Here is a 14,351-nt window from a genome sequence, read left to right on the forward strand (position 1 = left end):
CCATGTTCACAATTACTGAACTAAACGCTACATATAAGCTTGGGAGTCTCTTTTGACTTTAGACGAAAGCAATGCTTGGTAAGACGCAGTGAGGTTTTTTATCATTAGTTAATGATACACTGTTCATGTTGTGTTGTTTATGGCTTTGAGAGTGAGTAATATGTGGGCAGCGATTGAGAAAAGACAAATCACCACACAATAATAGTTTCTGACGACATTTCTTTATCTTTTTATTCCGATGATTACTTATCTGCTGTGAGCACTTCACTGGCACCTGGAAAATAGTCACATGACAGACAGTGGTGACATATTAGTGTCTTGACTTGTCTCGGAAATTAAATGAATGTTGGTCTTTTGACGGCGTCTATGTTTTTATTTGAATACCCAAATGTGGCTGCGTATTCGAAGGAATGCGGCTACTCCTGTTTCTTTTTTTTTTCCCAATTGAGTTAATTAATGATATGTGTGGGGTATTGTGCCTCGTTGTTATAATGAATGCATCACCGTACTGTCAGAGAGAGCATTTTGACAAATAGGTGGGTGGGTCGATATAAAAAACATACATTGGTGGCTGCCGAGGGGTTAGATTTTGAATTAATTGAGGGAAATGAATTCAGTAGTAATAGGGCCTGACAGCAGACTGTGGCAATTCTGATGGCGATGATTGATGCTTGACGCACACAAATCCACCCGTGCGCTCACATATACTGGGACTCGTGACAAATAATGCTTGTTAAGTCCTGGTGTATTTTCCATGCAACGTGTGTGTTCATTAAAAGTAAAAGCATGTAAATGATTGTGAGCTGCGGTAGGAAGTGACAAAGTAGGACTTCTTTTTACTTGGCTGTAATGGATTCTCCAGGTATCCGTACTTGTACTTGTTTTTGTGAGAACTTTTACTTGTACTGCTTTCATTTGAAAAGGGATATTTGTACTTTTTACTCCACTGACTGTACAAAACGGTCATACCTTAGCTTGGATTACGGCAGCCCACTATCATGGCTTTCATGATGCGCTGTAGGCCTCGCCGTGTGACACTGACGTAATGCTGATCAGATAACCGTGTGGAGTCACTGCTCACAAGTGTCACAACTGCCGTCCATGATCACGTCAGAGTCACGCCGGGGCGTCGTGGCCGGGCTCGCCCGACCCGTGGCCGACACCCCCTCCTCCAGATCCCGTTGCAGAATGGCACCTGGCTAATGCGCCTCTAACTGGGTCTCCGAGCGACAGTATTTGAGGGTAAAAGGGAAGGGGCCACAGGTGGCGCCACTTCCTGTTAAGGTTACAATGACTCCTAGTGAGTCACAAACAACCCCCAGTGTGCATCTGCTCTGATACCTTCGTTTATCCTGAGGCCTAATGAATGCAAACATGCAGGCCTTGAGTATTTAGTGTGTTTGCCATATGAGATGTTATGTGAGGCCGTCTAATCGTTACAACCAAGCACTGATACGGTAAGCCTGATGACACTTATAATGGCAGTAGAAGTACATCCTACAGCACGTGTCAAACTCCTTGCGTTGCAGTTAAGGTTCATGCAGAGAGATGTTATGATTGTGAAAACCATATACTGAACAGTTATGAGATACAAGTGATTTTAAGATTTTACTGTTGCATTTAAAAGGTCATTAATGCATTCCAGTACCCCTGAAACATCCTTTTAAGTTAATGGGTCTTAAAGAAAAGTGACTTTTGATTTATTCAAAAGATTGGATTCATGAAGTTTTAGTGATTACATATTTGCACTATCCAAAAGTTACACAAACTGTAGAGTTGCATATGTACCTTTTGTGGTACTGTCAGTAAGATACTCCTACCATTGTTTTACTCAATAAACAATCATAAATAGCTGTGTGCTGCTGACGCTCATATAAAACCAATTCATACTAAACATTTCAGTGACTTTGTGCTCCTACAGGAAGTGTGTTATGACCTTGCGACTCAGAGAATGAGCCTACTTCAGAAACTGGATTGGAATCTGCCAAAAAAGTCCGAGCAGGTAAGTTATTTCAATCTTGTTGTCCACAAACCACACCCTCCCCTAATTTGCTGCCACAGCGATGTCCTCTAATTGTACCCAGAAGAACTTGAAATCTCCCGTGCCAAGTGTTCCAAAGTATTATAAATCTAGAATTTGGGGTGGGAGGTGGGGGGGGGGGGGGGGGGGGGGGACACTGGTTCCATTGCCCTTCTTTCTATGAGAAATTTCAATACTAAAACATGATTTCATCCAGTGGAGCAATTGTATGAGCTTAATCAATGACTAAAGAAAACCTAAAGCAACAACAGGTCAAGTCATTACCTGAATTTGTATATTTAAAAAAAGGTCTCAAAACTGTTGTATTTTAACTGTCAATTTATGACCTGTCCCCTGACATTTATTTACTCAAAGAACAATTAGTGGGAGGCTAATGAAAAGCAACGTGCTACTCCTCCTTCGTGTCACATTGATCTTCATGGGTAGTCATTTTTTACTAGTTATCAGGAGTGTGTCTCATGAATGAACAACTTGCCAACCAAAAACAGTGGTAGTCAGTCCAGTGTGTTGTGCGCTGTATGCATTTCAGCAAAAGTGTTTGTGCAAGTCTTTCTATGTGGTAGTTTTGCATACTGTGTTTTTGTGCACCGTGTGTGAAGGACTGTGTATTGTGAGTGCAGTGTACATTACATGCAAAGGGATGTGTGTGCATGTGTGTGTCATTTCACCATTTATGAATTGGTGTCCGTGTTTTTTTAACCCCTGCTGGTGTTCGACTGTCCATCTCACCTCCTTCTCCGGTGCCTCCCGCCGCCCCATCTGCCTCCTCTGGTCTGTCTGCACTCCTGCATGGAGCCAATACAAACAGCATTATTTATGGCGGGCCAAACAGCCCCTTAATTACTCATGAAGTCCACTGCTCCCACCCTCCTTGCACCCGCCACCGCCAGCCCTTAAAGACCTCCTAAAAGCTGTCTGTGTGATATTAGCACAACAGAGCCTTTTCTGGGAGAAATTAAAAGATAAATAAATCTGCCGGTGATTTACATACGCACAGCAGCTGATATTTATACTCGGGCGCGTGTCCCTGAAGGCGTTGTCTTATTACCGCCATGCTCAGGTCCCTCGCACCGAGGCAGGTGATTAATACGGTTCTTACCGCACGCCAAAATGGAGCACAGGAGGATTTACAAAGAGCTCTGTCTTTTTGTCCTTTTATTTTTCTCTTGGATTTTTCTTCCAGCTTCCTCAATGGCTATGTAATGAGCATTTTGTACTTAAGGACGGCAACGCATGACGTGCACTAAGAGAGTAAAAAGGCACGCTGCTTTGTGCAGTTTGTTGCAAACGGTTGCGTATTTGCATGTTCAAAGTGTTCTTTGAGGTGCCAAAAATGGATGCGAGCAACCACGATAAGAGACGGACACCTTTTGCGCTCGTCTCTCAACACCCACTTCATCAAAGTGCTGTTTGTGAATTGCTTCTTTAAAAAGACTCAGACACATTTACACAAGTTATCTCACTCCCTGCCAGCCCATGTCTATGCATAGTTCTTAGAGTATGCACTGTTGTAGTTTAATTAACTCTTTCGCTACTATTGATGGTGAAAGACATTTGTTCATGTTCAGTCTTTCTGCAATGAACTCAAATGAGCTTATCACTGGTAGACATCCAATATATTTGAAGTGTGAGGGTGGCAGCGAATGAACGTTCCTTGGCCAATGAGTTAAGTGTTGTTATTGTATGATAAGCCAAAAGTCACATTATCATCATCAATGATGTCTTTGTTGGCTGTAAGAAAGAAAAGAGGATTTAGGGGCAAATATGAAGTTGTTTCTTCAGTTTCTTGAAATATGTAAGTCCAATATACTATATTTTTCTTTTTTTTTTACATACATGCTGTATTATTTAGAACCTGATTTCTAAAATCCTTTAAATGAATTGCTAGCTCTTTTCAATGCCGGGTTTCCAATTGCCAGGCCTTCTAATCTTTTGGGGGGAGGGGTCTCTAGCATTTTCTGCTCTTAAGTCATCCGCTATATAGCACATTTCTCCAACAAAAGTAGTTTCCCTTTTTTAAGGGTTCATCAGACACAGTTTTTTGTATGGTGACATTTTAATTGTTGGCAAACTATTGCAATTTGACTTGAATTTCACCTTTGAATGTGATTCATAAACATGATGTACACAAATAATTGCAGTGTCACAAAGAAGATAGGTCCAAAAAGCCTTTCATTTTACTTTCCCTAATATCATCACGTTACAAGCATCAGCAGTTGGCCCAGTATGTGCCATTTCTCAAGTCTCACTGTCTAATTGCTTCTTTACTCCCGTGTCCCCGTGACGTGGCAGTGATAGATCTCTATTTTGCCCGGCAATTTGTTACACCCCTTCCTACATAATTGGATCAGATTAATTATTATGATGAATGTCTTCATGAGATTTCTGTGCGTAACCATTCATTTTAGGGGTGGCACGCTCAAATTTAACATGTCAGCAGTATCGCGTGAGAGCATTATAAGTAGGGACATTTTTCCAACTGCAAAGGAACACCTGCTATCGCTAGGAGAATGATTATATTCCGGAAATGACAGAGAAACTTTGATGTATAGAGATCATACAGTTCAAAGGGGGAAAAATGGATGAATGACAGCGTATATCCAAAAAACATCATTTGTCTCACTCGCATGTAAAGACGCTGCTGTAGGAGTAAATTCAGTTACAAGCTCTGTCGCAGTACAAATTCAACTTGAAAGTCAAGGTATACATTATTTCCACTTGGTTCTGTCCATGAGGCCTTTAACCTGCACCGAGCACGCTGCGTTCACCCCCTTGGGCACCCACTCAGTTCAATTTCGAGTTTATTAGTTTATTAATGAGAACTAAAATGGCTAACCGAGGCCTTAAATCTGAACCGAGCTCCTCCCCAACCAAAAAAAAAGAGATACTGTCCAGTTAGGGCGGATGGACACGAGTCAATTCCCTGTGCATGGGAATAGCTCATTAACGGGGCGAGACGAGCCCGCCCGTTTGTATATGGCCGCCGTCGGTGGACGTGCAGAATGGATTTATGGTGTCACTCAGCCCTGGAGGACGACTAATGAGGGTGCGCAGGCTACGAGCATCCGAGTGGGGTAATTCCACCCACAATCCATCCAGCGGGAGGAGGTAGGTGGAGGCAAGAGAGGGGGGTGAAGGGAAGCTGGTAGAAGGAGGACACATCCCTCATTATGTGATTGTGTCTCAGGAGCATACTTTAATATTTTAATAAATAACATCAGCCCAACAAGAAATTAATGAATAGTATCATTAATAATGAGCCCACGCCTTGTAGTGATAGGACGGATATTAAATTGAAGCAGCGCACGCGAGGTGGGGATCTCCAGAGATTTGGGATTGTTCCGGAAGCAAATAAGGCCAGTGTATGAGGCGGCCGTCCCTCTGTGCCAACAGCTTTTACAACAGGTTGAAAGTAATAAAGGAGGATTTTCCCAGCGAAGGAGTTAAGCCGCGGAAATCTGCTCATGTAGATCGCCGTGAGAGGCGCAGCCAAATGTGATCCTTAATTAAACTTTAATCAAGACGATGTTGTTTGTGAGATGTCGTTTAGAAAAAAAAAGATGTCCCCTCCTATAGCCCCACTTTTTTTTCAACGTCCCCATTTTGCCTCGTAGTAGCCGTAAAGCCACTTGTGTGCCGACAAAGCAAAACCCGTGTTTGTTTGTTTGTTTGTCAGCTTGCTCGCAAAGCCTGCTATTCGTCGCATTCCACATTCCTCCTCATTGCTTTGCTTGATTTGCTCGCAGGAAGTCTTGCCCTTTTCCGATGATGCGCAAACGCTGGATGTTTCTGTAGCGGAATTAGCCTGCTCATTGCGACATAATGTGACGTGAATGTTAGTTGCTTCGATGACAGCGCTGGAAATCACAGCCGAGATGCACTTTATCACATTGAGCTGTCACATGGAATCAGAGTAATACACTGAACAACAGTCCAATCTGCTATATTGGTGATTTGGTCATCAGTGTCAACTATTTTTACATCTTGACATGCTCTATTCCAACATGACGCCCAAAAAGATTTGTAAGATGGACAGAGAGTTAAAGTGGATTTGCTTAATCTATAAGAAATACTCGATACACAGTAGTCAGTCTGTATTCTCTTTATATCAAAGTCAGCATAGGCCTGAATTTTTTTTTTGGGGGGGGGGACGGTGTGAGAATGAAGTCAATCTTTAGGCTGCATAATAGCAAGTTTTTCTCAAACTTGCATTAAAATGACAAGTTAGAAACTGGTCTAAAATAGTAAAGATCATTAATAATGAAATTGCTTTTTAGCAGAGGTCATAACTACTTCTTTAAATTCATGATTGTTAAAAATTAATCTAAGTATTCATGAAATGGTTAGAATTGGGTTTCAAACACGTCGTGGGTCTCCGATGGAAGAAAACATTCTCAAGCATCTAACATGTTTGTTAAAATTAGTGTCCACTTTGTTAAGTTTTGTTCTTTTGAGGACAACACAAGCTGTTTGGAATTGGCTTAACTCTACAAAAAGCAACACTTTGGCAGATAAAGGGTCATATTTATTCTGAAAAAATGATTAATTTGATCATTTATAGGATTTTTTTAAAATCAATAACAAAGCTAACAATTATAGTTCACTTTTACCAAAGTACATTGAATCATAATTGTGTACATCAGCATTAGGTTGCAGATTCAGAGTAGTGACATTTGTTTCCCCTTAAATGCTTATCATACATTTAGGATTGATTGTAATTTCTTTGTCCCCATAGGCTTTAGTTAGTCAGACAATTACTCAGCTGCACTAGAAGCTATGCAAATATTTGCTTATTTTCATATAAATGACTTTGTGGCTGTGCAATACCTTATCTTAAAGGTAAAATACATTCATTTAGTGATAGCAGAAATGGGTCACACCATTTACATAATGGTATGTGTTATCTAATCTCATACAATACAGTATGAGGTAAAGTACCTGTGCTTAATCACGGACCTGGTAGCGTATTGCGTAATATTATACTGGAAATATGTATCACTGATGCTCAGGCTTTAGGAAAGGCGAGTAAGGCAGTTAACCTATACTGAAAAATAATTCAATTTATGATTAAACAGCATAACAGGCTCAGCTAACTGTGATTGTTTTGTTTTTTAGTTGTTGAGATTTTGGTTTTTCCAATTGAACCAATTTCTGAGCCATTTCGGCCATATGTCCGATATTGATTCATTCCCAGGTGCATAAAAATGCCAGTATTTCCTTCATAATAAAAAGTGGATTACTGCAAATCAGTGGAAACCATCACCAGCTGTCTCAGAGAAATGAGGTTGAGCTGGGCAATGTCGTTTTTTTTTTCGATACTAGAAGTGATGATGAATTAGTTCATGTATTTACCTCAATGCAGCTGACGGGTGGTAGAATGTGTTAATGGTCAGAATTCTGGGGTGCTGGACACTTTGGAAGTCAGCCGAATGAACCGCTACACCATCAGGTGGCTTGTTTCAATGATCAACTATGTAAAATTATGTATTTAAATATCTTGTTCAAAAATAATTTTATATTTCAGGAGTAACCATCCATCAAACCCTAAAATTATCTCATAAAGATGGTCTTGTCACTTTGCCATCGTCTCTCCATGACTTAAATCAAATGGAAAGTATTCTAAAAACCAGAACTCTACCTAACAATCAGCAATTAGTCAGTAGTGAGGAATTCACACTGTGCATTGTGATATTTTTTAGTTATCCATTTCATCTGGGCTGATACAATTTTTCCATCACTTGATCACCTGGAAAAAATAAATGTTTTCAGCTGCACATTTGTTACCGTGCTCGCCTCCTCTCAATGTGATACAGTGCTCAGCACAATGTGACTTTTTTTTTGCACTTTTAAGTTTACGCCTGCCGCATGAGTAATTGTGGCCTCTGTGATTTCTGAGCTGCACCGGCATACTTAAACTAAAAAAAAAGCTCAAGATTGATGGCCTTTACCCTTGTAAACATAGATTTGCTTGTTGCTATTGTTGTTCTTTTTAACATATTACTTTAAAGTGATACTTTGGACAATTTCATTACGGTCAAAACTCTGTATTTCTCTAGACCACAACAACGTTGAAGTTTATTTCCGCAAGCTGCACTCCACCAGACAAAGACAAATCACAAGCTCTTCCATTTCCATAGCGTTGTACAACTCTTAATCATAATGGGTAAACAATGAACATCTTGCGCTTGTGATCTGATGGGGGGGAAAAAAACAATAACAAAAAAACTGCAGTTTGCTTTCCTCCCCACTCCCCGCCCTTCAATGACTAATGTGTAGTGCAGAAAGACGAGGTCATGGTGTAAAAGTGTTGCCCTCGGGTCAGAGCAGTGACACTTAATTGTTTTTCCTGTCATGTGTCGCTTCGGAGAAATTTCATATCTAACCCTTGTTAGCCCCAGTGTTGCTGTTTTTAATCCCTAGTGTCACATATGGATCAGCTCTGTGCTGTGATCAAGATGTGTCAGATTACTCGAGTTGGCTCCTGTCACTGTGATGCCAATCGTGACTGGAGACGCTCAGACCTCATGTGCACACTAAGGTTTGGCATTTAAAAACCGCAGGATCACGAGAGGATCAAGTCAAGGCTTAGAACCATACTACGAGTACAGGACAGTGTTTTAACTTGGGATGGGCATCTGTTTTTCGATCGATTGATTATTCTATACCCGAGCCTTGTTTCCACTGATTTGCTTGCAGTATGACCACTTAACTCTTTACTCTACATTCGCAACAGTAGAAGCCCAATTCATTTGAACTAGGAGGATTGGCTAGGGAAGTTTATATTTCAGAGTTATTGAATGATTGCTGTCAACCATCCTAGTTAAAATGTTTTAGACGTCTAATGCTGTCAATGTCTTGATGTATTGAGGTAAGAAAAAAACTTGGTTTTCCTGTTATGATTTCCCCATTGCTTCTTTTTCCATTGTTATTTTTAATTTGAGAACTCTTTGAGAATATGGGAATCAATAGAAATTACATTAAACCTGGGAAGGTTCATCTTTCACTTCTCACGGGTAGTATTGCTTTTTCGTACTACCGTCATGAACAGTATATGATTAACTACCTTCAACTAAGTAACATTTTAATCCTAATTTTCTGTCATTAGTGTTGAAGAAAGTTAATATTTTTCTGAAATATGTTTAAAATTCAAATCATATAACTTTATGGACCAACAATTTTGCACATTAGTGCATTTGTATTTGTAAAACTTTCTTTTAATACAACTTTCTTCTAATTGTTAATCTCACAAAAAAGGATGACACATTTGCACGAGCAGATGTATTCAAATTAGGGACATATAAAAGCCTGCTGCGTCATGAAAAGTCATAAAAATTCTGACTTTTCCTGTCTTTGTTGACGATGGCACACGTGACACCCAATCACACTCTCAGTAAGATTGGAAATCTGTAGCACATAAGTGCTTAAATATAGTTCAAGGCAATTGAGGCAAATTGCATGCATGTTTAGGGATGTTTATGTCATTAGCATCACCGGAGGGGGGGGGCAGCCACATTTTGCCAATTGCAATCAATTTCTGCCCTTTTAGAAGAACTTCAGGATGTCTTCTGGTCTCGTTCTGCTCTTGATGGAGTCTATAGATAATAATAATAATAATAACCGGTAATTGATGCCGCAAAGAGTGATGAACAGTTCATTCATTTTTTTTAATTGCTTATCCTTACAAGGGTTGTGAGGGGTTGTGGGGTGCTGGAGCCTATCCCAGCCCAGTATGGCGATCAGGCAGGGAACACACTGAATTGGTGGCCAGCCAATCGCAGGGCACGAGGAGACAGAGAACCATTCACGCTCATGCTCATACCTAGGGGCAATTTAGAGTGTTTTTGGGATGTGGGAGGAAACCGGAGTACCTGGAGATAACCCACGCAAGCACGGAGAGAACATGCTATTTCCACACAGTGAGGACCCACCTAGGATTGAACCCTCAACCCCAGAACTGGGAGGCCGACGCACTAACCACTCAGCCGCCATGAACAGACTATTGATTGTCTAAATTTGTCATCAAATTTTATTGACTTTACTGAAATCACAATGAAGACATTGTCTGGCAAAAAGTTGTAAGTTAAACTTGGAATTTTTGTTTATTATATTTTCTTAAAGCTTTGCATAATTTAGCTCTATCTAATCTAGTCTGATTGCAATGTAGTGGAAAAGTTTGGGAAGACAAAAGGTATTTCAGTACTTTCCTAAAAAAAGGAAAGTGATGTGAAAGGCTCAGATAATACTAAGTAAAATGGAATCAGCTGACATCTTTTATTTTGCACTCTGTCTTGAGTGTGTCAGAGATTTGCTGTCAGAGAGAAAGTGGAAGCTCAAGAGCTGGTGCTGACCAGGAATTAATCAGTTCAGGTTTTGGTCGTAGTGAACATAAAATGTCATCCTTCGCCTCTCAACTCTTGTTGGTGATTTCTTTGAGCTGAACATCACAATAATCCCACTCTCACTCCCAGTGAAGGTCATAGTTGGTCAGTGAGCCAAGAAATACCATATGAGAGCCGGCTTCCTTCTCCAGTGCGGCGAGTCTAAATCACGGCATTAGTATATTGATTGGAAATGGCGGCCCCCAGCAATCACTTTTACTGCAGTGACAAGATTATTTCATCCTACTTTTCCTGCATTATTATTTCTTGTCTCTGAGTTATTTTAGCAACGCGGGAAGTGACAGCTTGAATTTGTGCAATAAAATGACGCAGTTAGGCGAGCCAGTGAGGCAAAGAAAAAAAAATACAGGAGACGAACCTCGAAGGAGGGTAGACACAATCCCTCCCGGCGAAACCGCTGTCCTAAATAAAGAAAGATATCTGCCCGAGTGGAGGGCTGATCAATACATTCATACAAACACAAGCGCATCATTTGTTAAGTGTTGGGCGATAACATCAGTGTGTTGCACATGGGAAGCTGCAGCGGTGAGAGTAGGAGGAAAGGATGAAAAAGAGATCATAAATTACAGATAATAGAGTTGGGGATGATTTGTAGCTTGTAGGAGGAGAATTGCTCCATTGTGTTCCAGGCTTTGAATTATTTGCAAAATACACAATGATAAAATATTAGCTGAGTCAAGTCATAATTTTGTTTAAAAAGGTACTAGTCTTGTTTATTTTTTATTTTTCATAATCTTGAGTGCTAGTTGAAGGTTTGCATGACATTTTGCGTTGAAATGGATAAAAATAATTCAGCCTTCATTTATTCCACATACAATATGCAGCTAATTAGCAACTGTGTGCAAGTTTGTTGATAGTTTTGCATGCCACTAAACAAAAAGCCCTTCATCTTCACACACTCAATAGTAATAATCTCCAATCCAAACATCATAAATGCACAGCCACTCAACAGCGACTAATCCTCGTTCAAGCAATAACCCCAACTAAATCAGACCAATTAGAAAAGCGGGCTAACTAGACACTGCTGACAGGTGGCGTTCTAACCCAGCATGGGTGCGAAGGCCGGTGGGACCCCCGCCATGTTGTTGGGTGGAAAGGCTGGCGCTTGCGTTGTAATGATGGCTAAACGTGCGCTGCATTCACTTACAGTGGGAGATTGGCGAGATAGGCCGTGACCTTTGCTATATTGACCTGCTGGCTGTCTCCTGGTGGGCTCTGGCTGCAACACAACAAACTATACCTGAAATTATACCTGTGTGTATGTATTTGTATGAGCTGGTGAGTGAGTCAGCAAGCAAGCGAGATATGTTATTGCGTTTATGCAGGGGCGGATCTAATGAAATATTTTTGGGGTGGCGAGAGGAAGGCTGGGGGAAACTTTTTCAGGGGTGACAATTAGAGGGGGGGGGGTCCAGGGATTTTGTGTGTGTAAATACTATATATACACGTATGTGTGTGTATGGTGTTGGGGAAAGAGTAAGGCTGTGACAGTCATCTCACAGTTCTCATCCCAAATAGATTAAAATCATTTTTCCTCTCTGAATCTCGCTTTCTCAAAACTGCCGAAAGCAGAATGAGCACCTGTGAGGATGATTAAAATTGATGATCTAGAATAACACAGGCATGATTCGTCCTGCGCCTGGATCTCTCTGAAGTCCTCTTACGAACAAATCTGTACCGTTACAGCACACACTTGGCTCACACTACTCTTTCGGTCATTTGAAATACTCTTTTGAATTAAAGTCTGACACAGCTGTCTAGGGATTGGAGTTTACCTTCTTGGGATGGAATTGTGACCTTCGTGCTTCTAAGATTAATACTAGACATTGATTTAGGAAACAATAATCTAACTGTAACACTTGTTTTATTTCATTACTCCAAATATGTTATAGAATGTAAATGTATTGTCCGTGTTAAGTGTTTGTATTGACTTTTACAACATTGATGATTGAGTGCGAAACTATAACATTTGCCCAAGACATGCCGATAAATTGGTCTTTATCTGAATTATGGCATGTTTCACAACATGTGACACATGACGGCTGTCGGATTATTGATGACGTGTCGCTCCAGTCCTGAGTTGGACAAGCTGTGCTCCTATGACGGAAGAGTGCAGATGAGGAGAGCCTGTGGAAGATGAAGAACAAGACAGGGAGCAGAATTGAGTTAGGGGGAAGGGGATTGCTGAGGCCCTAAAGCCCCGCTAGGATCCTTTCAGAGATAAATATTGATTGTGGACAGTTTTAATTACTTCCTTAAATTGAGCAATTTTGGTTTTCCCAGTTGGCTCCCTAAGAAAATCCATGTAAGATTCTCCATTGAGGGAGAGGGAGAAGGTTGAGCATGGCGCACCATAAATCACAGCCGATACATAATTCATTGGAAGCATGCGAAAAGGACAAGACGAGATGCTTCAGATCATTGAAAACAGCATTTGCTCCGCTTTTGCCATGTAGTCCGTTTGTGTGCTCAACATCTCATCTGAATGATGACGAATGATACGCAGGCCAACTATCCTTTTTATCCCCCACTTGGATCCATTTCAAATTCGAAGGAGTGGTCACAATCGAAAGGCCATCAAGTTTTTACAGCGAGATGGAAACGTTGCTGTGGTGTTGCCTACTAATTCTTATGTGCTTTTGGCTCTCGCTTCTGGGGGGCAAGGTCGTTTCTTGGCTCTAAAACATGGTGATGATTTATTTTAATTTTACCATTTGCATGTCTATGGAGTCCCACATGATATGTTGACATGGTGACTGCTAAATGTCTGTTCAAAAGATAATCTCCCAATATGGCTAATTTTTTACCTTGGAATGCCACTGAACAAGAGAGCTTCTTTTGGCTAATTCATGATGTTGTTGGCATCCTGTTCTAGTCTAACGTTCTAAGACCTCCCTCCCGTGAGACCCTTGCTCTTCATATCAACACATGGATTGCTCAATGGAATTGCACAATTCCGAGCGCGGCATCATCACCTTGCATTGTGAAGACCTTGCAGCTGACCTGTGCACGGAGGCGTGGGAGGAAGGATTGTTACACTCTGTTTATCAGAGATGCTACCAACAATTGGCTGGGAGTTGTTTTTTTGCGTGCTGGAGGTGGCTAAAAAGCTGACCTTAATCCTGAAGGGTTGGGCTGTTATAAGTAGAGGCGCATGTGGTCAGTCGTCCGTTTGTCGGTCCAGAACGCAATGCATACAGAGTGAGACATTAAATGTAGATAGATGATCCGATTGCGTCTGCCTCACATGGGATTCAGGTGGTTTGTTTTATTCAATCCTAATGCATAAGGAATAAACAGAATGGCTTGACTGGAAGAAGACTGCAAACACAAGAGCTGTTTGTGAGCTGTTATTTTTTCATATATGGGGATCAGCGCGTACCAGTAATGGGCCAGGCTTTTGGTAACCGAGTCCTCAGTGGGGGTTTTACCTGTCTTAATCCAACACTTCATGCGATCACTATCACGTCGCAGTTATAGAAACTATTATTACTACAAGATAATGTAATTTCGCAGAACCCAATTGTGCCGTGTGCATCATCTGGAGAAGTTCAGATTTAATAGAGTGGTGCCTTGAGATACGAGTGACATGACTTGCGAGTCTTTCGTGATATAATGACTGATTTTCTAGGTGATACTTTTGGCAAGCACAAGATTAGAAAGAAATATAACAGCAGATATTTATCATGTTGTACAATATTTTCTGGGTATTTTTTTGTAATCTGAACACAGCAGGCACGCTTGAAGAAGAGAAAATTTGGGATTGATTGAATTACCCTTCACAACACTGCAAAATCCAGATTTAGGGTTGGAAATATAAGTCAGCCTTTTCCCCAGTTTATTACTAAACTAAATCCTTTTACTCATTTTTAAGCAACCTGTGATTGCCTCGTCCTCTGTGCCAGTCTACA

General features: G+C 40.9%; 1 long non-coding RNA gene across 5 annotated transcripts in view; it reads left to right on the forward strand.

Annotated features, from left to right (window-relative positions):
* The window catches only part of LOC144086907 (uncharacterized), a 69,516-nt gene that overhangs the window by 36,076 nt on the left and 19,089 nt on the right, over nucleotides 1-14,351 (forward strand). For all 5 annotated transcript variants that reach the window (XR_013304600.1, XR_013304599.1, XR_013304598.1 and 2 more), the window contains one exon: nucleotides 1,922-2,002. This is a non-coding gene — a long non-coding RNA (uncharacterized LOC144086907). The remainder of the gene's footprint in view (nucleotides 1-1,921; nucleotides 2,003-14,351) is intronic.

Source organism: Stigmatopora argus, chromosome 13, assembly GCF_051989625.1.
Source record: "Stigmatopora argus isolate UIUO_Sarg chromosome 13, RoL_Sarg_1.0, whole genome shotgun sequence".
Classification (NCBI taxonomy): domain Eukaryota; kingdom Metazoa; phylum Chordata; class Actinopteri; order Syngnathiformes; family Syngnathidae; genus Stigmatopora; species Stigmatopora argus.